The following is a 15337-nucleotide window of genomic DNA, read 5'->3' as shown; positions in this document are numbered from 1 at the left end:
CATTAAATGACAAACTAACACCAAGAGACATTTTAAGACTTCACGTGAAAAGGTAGGTCCAATCAGTACAAGTGAAGAGAATACAAAAATATCAAATGCATGCCTAACTCTCTTCTTCTCGAAGGCTGTGCTCAACAAAAAAAAAAAAAAAAAACTTTTTTCCCAAGACTTGGCAAACCTACAAATGAGAAATAGTAGAGGGAAAGGTGTTCACACTTACTATACTACATTTTGTAGGTTTTCTCACCCTCAAATTGAAAATTTACAAGTAAATGTCGAAATTTGTAGGTGGGATAACTCAATACCTAGCTCTCTTTCTAGCATTGCTCAAAGGCTTGTTTAGAAAGCCAACAAAAGAAATTTTAATGCTTCACATGATGAGGTGAAGGTTGTCAATATTGTAAAACATTTAAAATAAATAAAAATCAAGTCATGCACCGTGCTCCCCGTTGATATTCCAAAGCATATTTTTTGTTGAATACATGCACACTAGCTGTTATGGGCCCTAGTGTTTAGCAAACATTGATTTGGAGTGACAAGCACATTCATGACATTAGTGGCTTCTAAAGCCTCTCACATTCTATGTGCAATATCTCTATGAGATTAATTGTAGATCTATCAATCACCAATAGAGGTCATGGCTTGATTTGGGTGCTTGTAGATGAGCTCACTAAAGTTAACCAAGATGGTTGTTCTTAACACTGATGATTAATCAACACTGTTGCAAAGAATTGTAGTGCCTTTTTACCAGTCATTTTGGTGGACTGTTTGTAGATGAGGGGGAACTACATCTCAAGACTGTTAGTCATCTAAAGAAGATAGGCAAATTTCAAGTGTTAATCTTGTGCTAAAGGATATGCTAAGCGTGTATGTTAGCACCAACCACCAATGTTTTTTCTAGTTACAATGCCAAAAAGTTGGGATACTTTTCGCACAGCCATAAGTAATTCAACACCTCCCGATGGTTTAACATGTGCTAATGTTTAGGAAATTTTGCTTACTGAAGAGGTTAGGAGGAAGAATATTGATGCTTTTTTGTGTTACAAGAAATGCTCTCGTTGTTCGTGGTCGATCATAGGAAAAGGGCAAGCAAAATCAGAGAGGAAAATCTCATAGCAAATCACGTGACCAAAAAGACATTGAGTGCTATCATTGTCACAAAAAGGGTCACATAAAGAAAGACTATCAAAAATGGAAACAAGAAAAAGGTAAAAACAAGAAGCAAGAAGAAGGAAAGACTAAAGAAATCACTATAAAGATTGAAGAGATCAACAATGTTTTTGTTGAAGATTTTGATGGAAACATTTATTTCGTATCTGCCATGGATTCAACATTTTTGGTTTCCACTGATGATTATGCTTTACAGGATTGGGTTCTTGACTCAAGTGCATCTTTTCATGTGACTCCTCACAGGGTCACTACATATGATGGAGCTGGGATGAAACCCGTACAGGTCGTGTTCGTCTTGGCAATGATTTTTGCTTGTGACATAGTTGGTGTCTACAATGTGCAGCTAAATTTTCAGAATGTCTCTTCATTCATGCTCAAGAATGTGAGACATGTGTCAAAGCTTACCAAAAGCTTGAGACAATTGGATGATACAGGATATTATTGCACATTTGGTGATAGTTCATGTGGAGATCACCAAAGGTTCATAGCACATGGATTCAAAGTATGGAACTTTGTACATGCTCCATGTATTCAATGTTAAATACCATGTAATTTGTGTACCGAGTAGCCAAGTATTTATTTGTGGAATCGTTGGTTAGGACATATGTCTCAAAAGGGAATGAAAATATTGTCTCATTGAATTGTGTTCATGGCTTCAATTTCTCAGACTTTTCAATTTGTGAACATTGTCTTTATACAAAAGGGGCATCACTTGGAAAAGTGAACCATTAAAGTTAGCGCGTCGTGATGTGTGTGGGCCTATGCCTAACATATCCATGGGAGGTTCATTGTACTTTGCTACATTCATTGATGACTTCTCAAGGAAAGTGTGGGTATATCCTCTTAGGAAGAAGAATGAAGATCTTTCAAAATTTCAGAATTTTGTGGCATTAGTGGAGAATCAATCTGGCAAGAAAGTCAAGGGCTTAGGTCAGACAATGGTGGTGAGTATGTTACTAAAGCCTTTCAAAAAATTTGTCATTTCAAAAGCATCAAAAGAGAGTTGAATGCTCCATATAACCCTCCACAAAATGGTGTTGCTGAGAGGATGAATTGTACCATACAAGAGAAGCTACGTAGCATGTTGTCTAATCAGAGTTGCCTAATGGATTTTGGGAAGGATGCCCATCTTATTAATAGATCTCCCAACAAGGCTTTAGATGAGAAGGTACCTGACAAGCTTTGGTCTGGGAAGCCACCTTCTTACAAGCATCTTAGAGTCTTTGGCTATGAAGCATATTACCACATTCCAAAGGAGTCCCAAAGCAAGTTGGCTCCTAACTTGACGAAATGCATATTTCTTGGCTATATCAATCCTGGCGAGATGGGATTTTGGTTATGGGATCCAAAAGCTAAAATTATTGTTCACAGCAATGATGTATACTTCAATGAAGAGAAGATGCATAAGAAGCTTATGCATACAATGGAGGTTAGGACAATTATCTTCCAAGAAGATGGAGTTGTTCACAATAGGGCTGAAGTGCCTAATGTTAGCCAACAAAGTCAGAATCCTCCTATAGTAGAAGATGTTGTTAAGGGACCACTACAAGAGGTACTTCACATTAGCGACGCTCGCAATGCGATGCTCAAAAGTGAAAATCCATGGCGTCGCTATGAGCGTCGCTATAAGCGTTGCTATAGGCATCGCTAGTTTCTTTGTTGCATAGCGACGCCCATAGCAACGCCGATAGGGATAAAAAATAAACCGAGAGCAGCAAAAACTCAGATCTCATATCTGAGTTTTCTGCGCTCAAGCGAAAGAGGTAACCCGCACTCTCCCTCTCTCTCTCTTTCTTCCCCACACACACATACACACACACGAGGAGAGGAAGGAGAGCCAGGTATGATCCTTCCCTCTCCTCTCTCTCATGTTCCCTTCCCCTCTTTCTCTCTCTCTCCCTCTCTCTCTCTCTCTCACACACACACACATTGTGTCTTTGAAAGAGAGAGAGAGAGAGAGAGAGAGCACATGCATAAACAAAAAACAAATACACAAACACACATGCATAATCAAATAATGCATACACGCACATATTGAGAGAGAGAGAGAGAGAATGAGAGATAAAGTAAAGAGAGAATGAGATATATATATATATATATATATATATATATATAACAAAGAGAGAGAATGAGAGAGATATATATATAAAACAAAGAGAGAGAGAGAGAGAGGAGAGAAGACGAAAAGAGAGAGGTAAAGGGAGAAAACAAAGAGAGAGAGAGAGAGAGATGGATAAAAAAAGTAGAGAAAATATGAAATGAAATGTTATATTAAGATTTAGGGTTATGTTAAATTTAAAATTATATTTAATTAAAATTCGGTTAGGTTAAGATCGAAGATTAAATTAGATTACATTTAACTTATATTTGAAATTTATGCCAAATTTAAAATTAGATTAAACTTAAAACTAAGTTAAGAGTTAAATTAGATTTAAGATTATGTTAGATTACATTTAGATTTATGTTTATATTGAGTTTAAAATTAGGTTAGATTTAAATTTACGTTAGATTAAGATTAGGTGAGATTTAAAATTAGGGCAAGATTTAAGATTAGCTAGCTAGGTTAGATTTAAGTTAGATTACATTTAGGTTTAGGATTTAAGATTGGATTAAATTTAGGTTTATGTTGAGTTTAAGATTAAATTAGATTTAGATTTAAGATTAAGACAATATTTAAAATTAACTAAATTAGAATTAGATTTAAGTTAGATTACATTTAGGTTTAGGTTAGATTTAATATTAGATTAGATTTAGGTTTATTTTGAGTTTAAGATTAGATTAGATCTAGATTTATGTTCGATTTAAGATTAGATTAGATTTGGGTTAGATTTTAGTGCATGTCAATGAAGGCTTTGCCCAAAGAGCAAACACTAGTTACACATATTCAATTAGCTGCGAATCCCCATATGTTCAATTAGGTTAGATTTAAGATTAGATTTTGGATTTAGTTTTTATATTAGAGTCTATCTTCGGGATGACGGTGAAAAAAGTAGAGTTAGGCGAACGGTGATCCCTCTCTTCCTCTCTACAGATGCAACCTTAAGTTGGGAAGCTTTCAACGGCATGATACTCAGATTGGAGGCCAACATGTAAGGTGCTAAGTAATCCCTCGAACAAAGATCTGGTGTGAAGAGATGTTAAGATGTTGTGAATTGCTACAGCTAGAGAAGAGGCAAAGGGGTTTTGTCCACTACATGCACTATCATGTAGACGTGGGTGTGTAGATTTCTCACCACAAATATAGGCATTGACCAATAAAAATAAGATTATAACCCGGTGTTTTTGATCTCCGTGCACCTCTAGAGTGAGGTGGCGGAGATTGGACATGACTAGAGAATGTGAGGTAGTTTACAATGTGAACATTTGACCAATTTTTTTAGTATCACGCCTCTATTTTACACAAAGAGAGAGAGAGAGAGAGAGAGAGAGAGATAAAAGAAGGAGAGTGCCAATAGAAGATTAAATTTATGTGTAGGATATAAGGTTTTTACCTTCATTATAAGCAGTGATGAGGATGTGGGGCCGTCCAACCGAAACACCTATCTCTCAACAAGGATCTTATGTCCTTGTAATCAATGCAAGCATGCTGTGCGATGGACAAGTCGCGTTTCTTTGCAGCACGTTTGTAAATTTGACAAGTTTGATCCATCTATTATAGATCGAGTTGTTGCCAATTATAACTCGTCGGACTCTAACGCTGGCCAACAGGCAGCAATCTTGCAACCCAATAGACGTGTTCGCAGGCACTCTGGTCAAGCAACATACGTGAGGCCACAAGATGTAGCCTCTGACAACTCGGAGGATGATCATGTAGACCATATTCCCAATGAGGCAATGTTTGAGCCCGAGATCGATGAAATGATCGAGACGATCATGGATTCAAAAAGGCTTATCTATGATGATATGAAAAGTGAAGCTGATACGCCATTGTATGATGGAGCATGTGTGTCTAGATTGAAGGCGCTCCTGGTTCTTCTCAACATGCAGGCAAAGTTTGGATGGAGTGACACTAGTGTCACAGCGCTTTTCAGATGATCTATTATAATGTGTTTACTTTAATAAAAAACTATAGTTGTATAATGACCTGACAGATTACTTACACGAGTGTACCGCATTTTTTTTGTTGTGTAGATTGCTCAAAGAGCACATACTGCCAGTTGATAATGTGATTCCAAATTCCAGAGAGGAAGCAAGAAAGATCTTGCGAAATTTGGGGATGGATTACAATTTGATTCACGCTTGTCCTAGAGACTGCATTCTTTTCAGAGGGGAATACATAGACATGGAGAAGTGTCCGAAATGTGATTCTGAGAGATATCGAGTAGATCTCCATGGAACAAAAATTCCACAAAAGGTTTTGCGACATTTTCCTCTGCTTCCTCGCATCCAGCATTTCTTTGAATGTAAGTCCATGGACACCCTAGCATCATGGCATGAGGAGAATAAATCTTCGGATGGTGTGCTACAGATTCGTACAGATTGTGCAGCCTGTAAACATATAGATGAAAGATGGCCGGATTTTGACAGGGAAGCTCGAAATTTGTGCCTAGGCCTGGCTATGGAGGGCGTAATCCATTTGGTATGGCCCGTTGTCATCGTCAACTACAACATTCCCCCGTGGTTGACTACCAAGAAGGGGCACCTGTGGCTAAGCTTGATCGTGCCGAGGTGGTATAAAGTGAAGAATATCGATGTGTATCTTCGTCCACTATTGGAAGAGCTACAACAATTGTGGATTGGCATAGAACTGGTAGATATGAGCCGACACATAGGTCGACGGAATGCTTTGATCAGAGGCATTCTAATGTGGACCATGCATGACTATCTCGGACTAACAGAATGCTCAGGTGATTTATACTCAAACTCAAACACTGTCAATCTTGGTTTTTCCCAAGCTTATCTATTGTCATGTGTATACATGCAGGGCTTCAAACAAGAGGATACAGAGCATGTGTCACATGTGGACCTAGACTTAATGCACGTTGGGCGCCCTCAATGAAGAAGCAAATCTACGAAGGTCATCAAGCGTATCTTCCACACAATCATGTGTTACGCGACGGCTTTTTGGGAAGAGAGCCACCAAGGATGTCTGCACAAGCATGGTTAGAGCAAAAGGAGATGTGTGATGACTATTTGCCCCCAGGGATGGAGAGACTCTCTCTATGGTACGAGTTACCATATTGACCCAGACTCGTGATCAATCACTTGCTCAATCCAATGCACATATTCAAGAATGTGGCTAATCTGCTGTGGGACCATCTGACCGGTAATAAAAATACTTTGGGAGCCTGGGTTGACCTTAGAAATGTGGATTGTATGGAGTAATATTGGCCGCAGACAACATCCGATGGATCGAACGGTTTCTCTAAAGAAGGAAAGCTTACCGGTTTGAAGTTACACGACTGGCATAAAATGTGTCAAGTATGTTTGAAGTGAAATATATCATGGTGAGAATTGTGTAACAAATTTGTGTGTGGACTTTAATATCATTGCTAGACGTGTTTTGCAGTATATTTTACCGGTGGCCATTGAGGGATGTTTGTCTCCTGACATCCGTAACACAATCTACAAACTTGCAAAGTTGGTGCAATGGATCTCACAAAAGGAGATCAATGTAGACTCCATACAATTCGCCAAACTAAACATTGTGGAGGTAGTGTGCATGTTTGAGAAACACTTTCCTACTACCATGCTAACCATTCAGGTGCATCTTCTTATTCACATAGTTGATGAGGCGGAAATAGCTGGCACAGTACATTCTAGATGGATGTTCTTTTTAGAACGTTTCATGAAAACACTCAAGGGATATGTGCATCACAAGGCACGTCCGGAGGATAGCATGGCAGAAGGTTGGCTGGTATTAGAGTCCCTAGTTTACATTGGAGAGTGGCTAGACAAATTTGATAAAGCCCGGGATATGCTATGCGAACCATAGATGATGAGCGCATATCTGGGATTGTCATGTGCAATCTTGGTGTTGAGAAGAAGATGACGGAAGATCTAGAGGATAAAATCAATCACTTTTGCATGCTTCACAATCCAGTGATGCAAAAGTTGATTTCACAATATGAGGACACAAAGCAAGAGCGACAAAGGGCACAGATCGAGTGGAGACAGGAAAGACGACCACCAATGCATTATCCGACGGGTTTGGAGAGCCTACCAACATTCATGAGCTTAAAATGGTTGCATAACCAATTGAAAAGTGCATAGCAGTGAGGTGAAGAAGTGACTGAGGAGGAGTGGGAGTATGGAGCTTCTTTCACACGTTTTCATAGGATACTTTGGCAATGAGTTTGTGCTTGGATTCATGGTCTGTGTAGATGGTTTTCATATGGTGATGGCACATGGTTGATGCCCATTGTACATGCATTTTGGTGAGCACTTTCAAGTGTCGGTGAGCTCTCTTGAGAGCATTGTTTTCGCATTGATCAAGTTTTTGGATTGCAACTCTTTTGGCGTTTGCTTATGCGTGGTCATTCTGTTGATGTGTTGAGTGCGGATTGCCATTGTATGTAAAAATGTGGAGCCATTCTGGCATTGAGTAGTATTATGGTTTATGGTAGAGATTGTACTTGAGTTTTTGCTCAGTTTTTAGGGAAAACTATGCCGGATTTTCCCAAATTCTCGCCATAGTTTGTGATCGAGCTTAGCTCTCACATTGACAGTTTTACAGGCAGGTTTGAAGGTCATTTCTGAGCTGAAATTTTCATCCATCGTTCCCTCTTTGCAGGTGCCTATGGCTCAATTGTACGCTAATTTGTGGCACAATTGTCACCTATTTCTTCAGCTATTTGAGAGATGAATTTGGGGCTGTTTTGGGGCTGATTTGCAGCCATATACGAGCTTGTGTTACTCTACAAGTATAGTTCTTGTTACTCTTGATAGTTGTTGCATTTTGACTCTCACTTTTACACAGGTTGTGTATGCTACAATTTTTTGGCACATTGTTCATTCATTGACACATTTTGGAAGCAATTTTTTCTCACATATGTATGACATTTGTAGTGCCATTGAGTGATACTTCGGCTAGAGTGGTTTGGCTCTGTGTATGACTTTGTGAGGTGATTTCAGACGAGTACATTCCCGGATTGGCCATTGGGCATTTGTTGTTGTCTCCATTGTGATTTACTGTTGAGTTTTTTGCTCCAGTTTTACAGAGGAGACTCTGCCGAAATTTTGCCAGCTATGTATGCCTATTGCAGAGGCTAGTGATCTTGACCGTTTGCTCACCTTCTTTGCTTGTGAGACAGTGGTTTTCTCTCGGGTGGGAGATTCTTGTGATCTCAAGCATTGTTTGCCATAGTTTTGGTATGGATATGGAGACGCTTCAGGTTAGAGGTGGTTCTCTCTCACGATCGCGACTGAAATGTTGGCACTACGACCACGATGGGCATATTAGATGTCGTTGCTTCAGGTGTATGAAGCAGCGAAAGAGACAAGTGCATGGTGCTACTATGAAGACAGATTCTAGAGAGTATGCATGTGACGAGCATGTCACTTTTGAGTCTACCTTGCCTTCAGACTACTTTGTGTCTTGGGATAGCACATTGTCTATGCGTTTTCTACTAGACAAGCATGTAGCTTTTCACGTGACGCCACATCATGATTTGTTTTTCTCTTTCTCTAGTGGGAGACTTGGTTGTGTGCAGTTTGTTGATGCTTTAACATATGACATAGTGGGTGATGAGGATGTATGCATGTATTTACCTAGCGGTGCATTGCTTGCGCTACAAGATGTACGTTATGTACCAAGATTCAGTCAGAGTCTCATTTCAGTTCGTTAGTTGTAGAGTAGTGGACATTGTGTACTGCTTGGAGAGCGGTCATTTTAGATGCATAGGGGATCACTGGTGATAGCTAGAGGTGCTAGGAGTGGTATGGTATACCCTTTGCATATTTCTGACACACGAGGCGGTGTAGTCTCTGTGTATTTTTGTAGCCATGTTTGGAGCGAGAGACGAGGCGTGTCTCTTTTGCAGATGTGCTGCATGGAGAGCAGGTTGTGCATTTGTCTTGTGGTGATGCTCACGCAGACAGTGGTATCTCAAGGGATGCATAGCTTGGTCAGTCATCAATTGAGGTGACATCAGTTGAGCCAGAGACCGATGCATTGTTCTACGATGCGCCTAATACGTTTGAGGGCAACAATGTCCTTCAGAAAGCTGTGTGTGATTGCAATGGTGCTAATTTTTTGATTTTGTAGTCATTCTCAATAGATATGCCTTTGCCAGACGATGATGACATGGTGATGCATAGTCAGGTGGTTCCTGATGAGGATGCATATGGCACTGAGGTTGCTTGATAGGGATAGGTTGGCACACATAGTGCATGTTTCATTGGCTTTTGAGTCTCTCATGTCCAGCCTTTTGGTCTCGAGACCTGATCTTGCTTATGCGGTATTTGCAGTGGGAGTTGTCAGTTGAGCGATGACTAACAATAGCATTGTGCATTGTGGAGCCATACAGGTTGTCACTCGTGATACCTATATCAGGAGTGCCATCGTGGCTCTAGCCCTAGTGGTATGCATGTTGCATTTTCACTAGAGTGGTTACATATGCACTCATGTGTTTGGAGTGAGCCATTGGGCATAGGTTGAGAGTCGTCTTCTCTCACCTCTTGTATATACTAGATTTAGGCTAGTCTTCTCGATACTTATCGGCACACAGCCTTTAGTGGAAGAATGTTAGGTAAAGGCAGTGTGCCTCACTATGCTTTGCCCGTGTCCGTCGGCCAGTGTTCGGCCACCCACATTTATCTCCTTATTCTTTATACATACAAAGAATAAGGAGCTCTCACTCATTCTCACACTGTGCTCATATGGTGAGATTTGGGAGCTCCACCCCACATCTCTGGGTCGTGCTCTCTCTCTCCCTCTCTTCTCTCTCCATCTTCGCTGCACACACCACGCCTTCGATACATTCCTTCACATTACATTGTGATAGCCAAAGTGCTATACAATTGGCAAAGAATCTAGTGTTTCATGCAAAGACAAAGCATGTGTATGTGAAGTATCACTTCATTTGCGAGGTGCATTAGGACAAGCAATTGTAGCTTTCCAAGATTCACACCAGCGAGAATCCTGTTGATCTTCTAACAAAAGGCTCACCTTCATAGCGGTTTGCACATTGTTGGGCACTCATGGGCATTGGATAGATTATCATGGTCATTGTCTACATGTTTTGTATGTATATATACATTGTCACCCCAACTTAAAGGCACATTTCCCTTTAAGTGGGAGGTTGTTGGGGTGGTAAAGCCCAATGTGCCATGCCTAAGTGTTGGGCGGTTGGACAATAGCCGAGAACTACATTCATTCTACATAAAATAATAAGGACTCATAACCCTAAACACTATTGTGTTTGGAGTCCACCACAACATGTGTCTCCTCTCTTCTTCATTGATGCACACACACACACACACACATACACTCCCGCTTGCGCACTTGATCCACTAGGTGTCTAGGGAAATTTTTACCCCCCTTTTGAAGCCAATGGTGCAATTAGAATCTTCATAAGAGCAACATATCAAAAGTTACACTCTGGGGGCAAGGGAGAAGGACATGATGCAGATATCTAGCTTAGCCAATTTGAGTCCTCTTATATGCTTCCAATATTTCACTCCCCCCTTGGTGTCAACTTGTCCATGGTTGTACGCTTGGCAAGATACCCATCAAGAGACAATATATCATTGACATTGGCTTCCAACCAATTTTAAATCACACAAAGCATAGCAATTGGGAAAAAACTTCCCAAGAGGTCAACGCTATCGGGTATTAGGCGATTTGGGAGAGCATCTAGGAAGGCATGGGGCCTTTGGTTGCGAGAGAGTGATTTGAAAGATTTAAAGCACAAGAAATGTGACACAGATTGCAAACTAGAACCAAGAACTAAATTGCTAATCAAAATTAGAAATCGATTAAGAAATCACCACAATTGGGGCTCTATGCATGCTTGGTACAAGCAGCGTACACCAGGGTTCCCCTCTCTATAACTCACAACAAGCGACGTACACTAAAGGAAAGGAATAAAGCTAATGCCAAATTCTTGAAGCCAATTTTTGATTTTCTTCGCCTATGTCGTCTTCTTCATCGCCTTTCTTGTCCAAGAGCAAAAGAAAGAGAGAGATGTTGGTTTTGGGTTTGGATAGCTAGACCAGTTTGGGAAATCCTTTAATTAAGCACACAAGTGTTGCTACACTGCCGGGAGAGTTGACCACCCTGGAAGGTTTTTTTTATCTCCAGTAAAGCAATGATTTGATAATTCCTCATATATTATTATATTCCCTTTGTTCGATGTGGTTTTGGTCATATAGTGCTTGACGTCTATATCATAACGGTTTTGTTTTGTGCTTCGAGACTCCACAAGGCTATGTTGTTATTTCCTTGCAGGTGATGTTACTTAAGCTACTTTGAGGAGGTATTTGACTAAACTTCATATATCAAATCCCTCATAATGGATAATATTCACATTATCGAGTATAATATTTTTGATCAAGGGGTAAGATACTAAGGGGTAAGATACTAACTTCATGCTGGAAAAGTTAGAGTGTTACATATTTCCATCATCTGTTGCTTCATCATGTCAACTCAAAGGGTAAAGAGTGAATGCATCGAGTGAAGGCAGTTTGATATGTAGTATACTACACCTTTCTAGATGTTCCTTTCAAATAGGACATATGCTATCTATGATTCTCCATGCTAACTACAAAGTGACTCATGATGTGCACATTCTCAGCGAAGATCACCAAAATGAGAGAAACAATGGCACCTTTAAGAACATAGACCCTAGACATGCTTGAGATGCTAACCTCACAATTTGTAAAACACAAACTAACCTATCACAATCTTTAGCGCAATAGCTAGAATCACACACACACACACATAGAGAGAGACACTCTCCCTCTGTCCGCGTCAACGTGTCTGGACATCATTAGGGCATGGAGGGGACGGCTATTGGCTCCTTGAGTTTAGTACCTTAGTTAGTATCTCGTACCCTCGGGGATGGTGCCTAAGGTTTTTCAATGCAGGCATTTAGTCTCGTTCTTTTGAAGCTCTCTAAGGCGCTCGACAACTCTTCTTGGGGCTCCCCTGCTCAGGGTATCGTTGCAAGCATGACACAAGGCACGGCTAGGGGGTGGAAGGCAAGTGTCGAAGGCTAAGTGACATTGCACATGGCGGGTGGAAAGAAGACAAGGAAGGCAAAGGGTGGCGGCATGCGGGGTGCTTATTCCACGCCCAACCCCCCCCCCCCCCCCAAGGCTGCAAAAGGGGGAACCCATAGTGGGAGAAGTAAAGCCCGATCGCAGGTAACGCGGAGGGGGCTCCCTCGCTATGACGGGCATGGAGTTGCTATTACAGCTTTCCCTTTTTGCATGTGATGACCCAGGCAGAGGAGTACCTTTTGTCTTCACAAGGAGGGGAGGAAGGCATGTTGAATAGTGACTAGGTAAGGGTTTATGGTGTTGCTCAATTAGCCTGGGTTTAGGGCACGAGGCGGGCATGGGATTCTCACCCTTGCACAAACAACATTGCATGTCACTATGGAGGTGGTGGTGTCCGAGTAAAGGGAGTAGGATGACCCCCATCCCACTCCTCCTATGAAAAAGAACCCAAGTAAGCTCCCTGTCAAGGGGGGTAAGGGTAGAAGCATCCTCTTGCACAACAAAGAAACACGCAAGCTCAAATCCTGATGCAATCCGAAAAAAGATCAAAGTTTTGTGAGGATAGGCATGTGATGGCAAGCCCTGATGCGGGAGATGACATTGAGGCCACTGTCCACCAAAATCAAGTATGTTTGGGTTTACACTTGCGTAGAGGCATGGCCATGGGAGTGCTCGTTGAAATCTATTTCTGATTATTGTAGGGTGTTGAAAAGGAGAAAGAAATAGAGTTCCAAGTATTGCATGAGGCCACTTCCAAGTAAATGCAAGTATGTCCGGGTTTATGCCAAATCATGGCCATTGGGGTGCGGTCTAATTGTTGCTCTTTATGCAATGTGTTGAGAAGGGCAAGAAGGCAGCCATACCTTCAAACGGAGACGGGTATCAAATGTTGCATGAGGATCCTGCTATTGTGGAGTTGGCGACAAAGGGAGGGATGCACATATTTTCACCTTCTCCAACTCGGGCTCGCCTAGATTTACATGTTGGGCCCATGTTTGCACATCAGGATTGCCCAGTTTTTCATGCCATGTCGGGATTGGCCGGGTTTATCCGTCAAGTCTATGGTGCTAAAAGGTTGCATTTCATGGCTTCTCTTTATAAGGTGGGTTGATCCCAAGGTTTTGTTTGTGGGTAGAGGTTAAACCCGAAGGTTGATGAAGCCGGATGGCAAAGCTAGATGAGATCAAGCCAAAAGTGCGGATGGGAAGAGGTTGTTTGTGAAGCCCAAAGAGAAGGTCCAAATGAAGGGTTCCAATGCGAATAGGCCCCTTGTGAAGCCCAAGGAGAAGGTCCCAATGAAGGGTTCTGAAGCAAAGAAGGCTCTTGTGAAGCCCAAGGAGAAAGGTTCACATGTGGTTCAAAAGCCCTCAACTGTCCACTTGAACGGTCGTGAGGTAGAGAAACAACCCAAGGTGGCCAGTTAAAAGGGGAAGGAAAAGCTTCAACTGCAGGAGAAGACCGAGCCAAATGCTACAATTGCCACTGCAAAAGAAGCCAAAGGTAGTAAGAGAAAGCTTATTGAAGTAGAAGGGGCTAATTCAAGGTCTACATCCAAGCGAACAAAGGCCAATCCTCTCAAGCATTGAGTGACGGTCTTGCGAGTCCCTCTCTGACCCGGGTCTACATTTAGTCTCAGTCATGTCCGGGTTTATATTTGGGTTAACAAGGGTTGCCTACCATTTCTAAAGTTATGCAGGTATGTTTTTTTATATAGGTGCAGAGAGCCGAATCTTTGAAGTCATCCCGGCCATATGCAGAGCTTTATGTTGATGGGAAGCTCATCCGGATGTGCCGAGCAGATCCGGCTTGCCCAAATAGAAACACGTGGATGGACAAGCAGCAACGTATGGTGGACCACCTTTGTAAGCAACATGGGTTGAGGGTAGATATTCCACATAGAGTGGGAGGGAGGGTGACTGGTGCTTCTTTAAACCCCATTCTAAAGTCTACACAAAGAGATAGGGTACGTGTGACAGAGCTATCTGAAGACGTGGATCGCAAGTACGAGTTGAGTCGCAAGGCTATTCAAGGAAGGTCCCTCATTAGGGGATTGGAAGCCTGGGATTGTATCAACAAGAAGAAAGTACGATGCACCAAAGATGACTTCCTCTTGACTTCGTGGCGGCTCGTATGCGAAAGACTGATGTTGTGCAAGAGATGAAAAAAGATGCTATAATGAAGAAGATATGGCAAGGCTATGAATTCCATGTGAGTCTGTGTGTGTGTGTGTGTGTGTGTGTGTGTGTGTGTGTGTGTGTGTTGCCCATCAATGTCCGGGTCTACACTGTCTAACATTGCCCGGGTTTACATAGCCTATCTGTGCAGTGGCGTGTTCGGAGCTTGAGTCCCATAAGTGAGGATGAAGAGACGGGGGAGGAAGATGATATTAGTGATGGTGATGGCGGGGATGATGAAGAAGTTGATGATGACCAAGGGAGTGAGCAAGCGAGTGACAAAAAAGGTTGAGGATCATGAAGAAGGGGGAGATGGGGACGGGAGTGACGAATGGATTGAGGGAAGTGGGGATGATGGAGACAGTGGCGAGAGTGAGAGTGGTAAAAGCAATGATGGTGGCGGGGATGATGGGGAGAGTAGTAGGGATGATGGAGACAGTGTAGATGGAAGTGATGAATTGGATGCTACAGGTGCTCAAGGCGCGGATGCATCAACAGATGTGGATGGGGAAGGTGAGGCAGGCAAGAAGGTGTCAATGGATGAGGACTCCACATCACACCTGAGTGGATATGGTGGCACCCCTGGTGCAACGGCTGTCCTTGCATTGCTGAGGTCGGTTTAGGCATGATGCATGGATGGAGCTTTTTTGTATTACATCTCTCAACTTATTGCTATGTAAATTATGGATGACATGAGTGTTGCCATGTTTTCAATGTTAATGTTTCTGCCCCAATGTTGTACCTAACTATGTTGAAGCTTCTAACTAGCTAAGGAGTTTTTGTTAATGGCTTTGGGTAAAAGCTCTCTCTCTCTCTCTCTCTCTCTCTCT

At 41.9% G+C, this 15337-nt stretch overlaps 2 pseudogenes; both read left to right on the top strand.

The window, feature by feature from the left end:
* The first annotated feature begins 13159 nt into the window (after positions 1–13159).
* LOC147429917 (uncharacterized) lies at positions 13160–14799 on the top strand (annotated as a pseudogene).
* A 5-nt stretch (positions 14800–14804) lies between these two features.
* On the top strand, positions 14805–15119 carry LOC147429916 (uncharacterized; annotated as a pseudogene).
* The last annotated feature ends 218 nt before the right edge of the window (positions 15120–15337 follow it).

The sequence above is a fragment of the Adiantum capillus-veneris genome, chromosome 22, assembly GCF_014529385.1.
Source record: "Adiantum capillus-veneris isolate H3 chromosome 22, ASM1452938v2, whole genome shotgun sequence".
Taxonomy (NCBI): domain Eukaryota; kingdom Viridiplantae; phylum Streptophyta; class Polypodiopsida; order Polypodiales; family Pteridaceae; genus Adiantum; species Adiantum capillus-veneris.
Note: the sequence above shows the minus strand (reverse complement) of the source record. Positions and strands in the feature narration are given on the sequence as shown.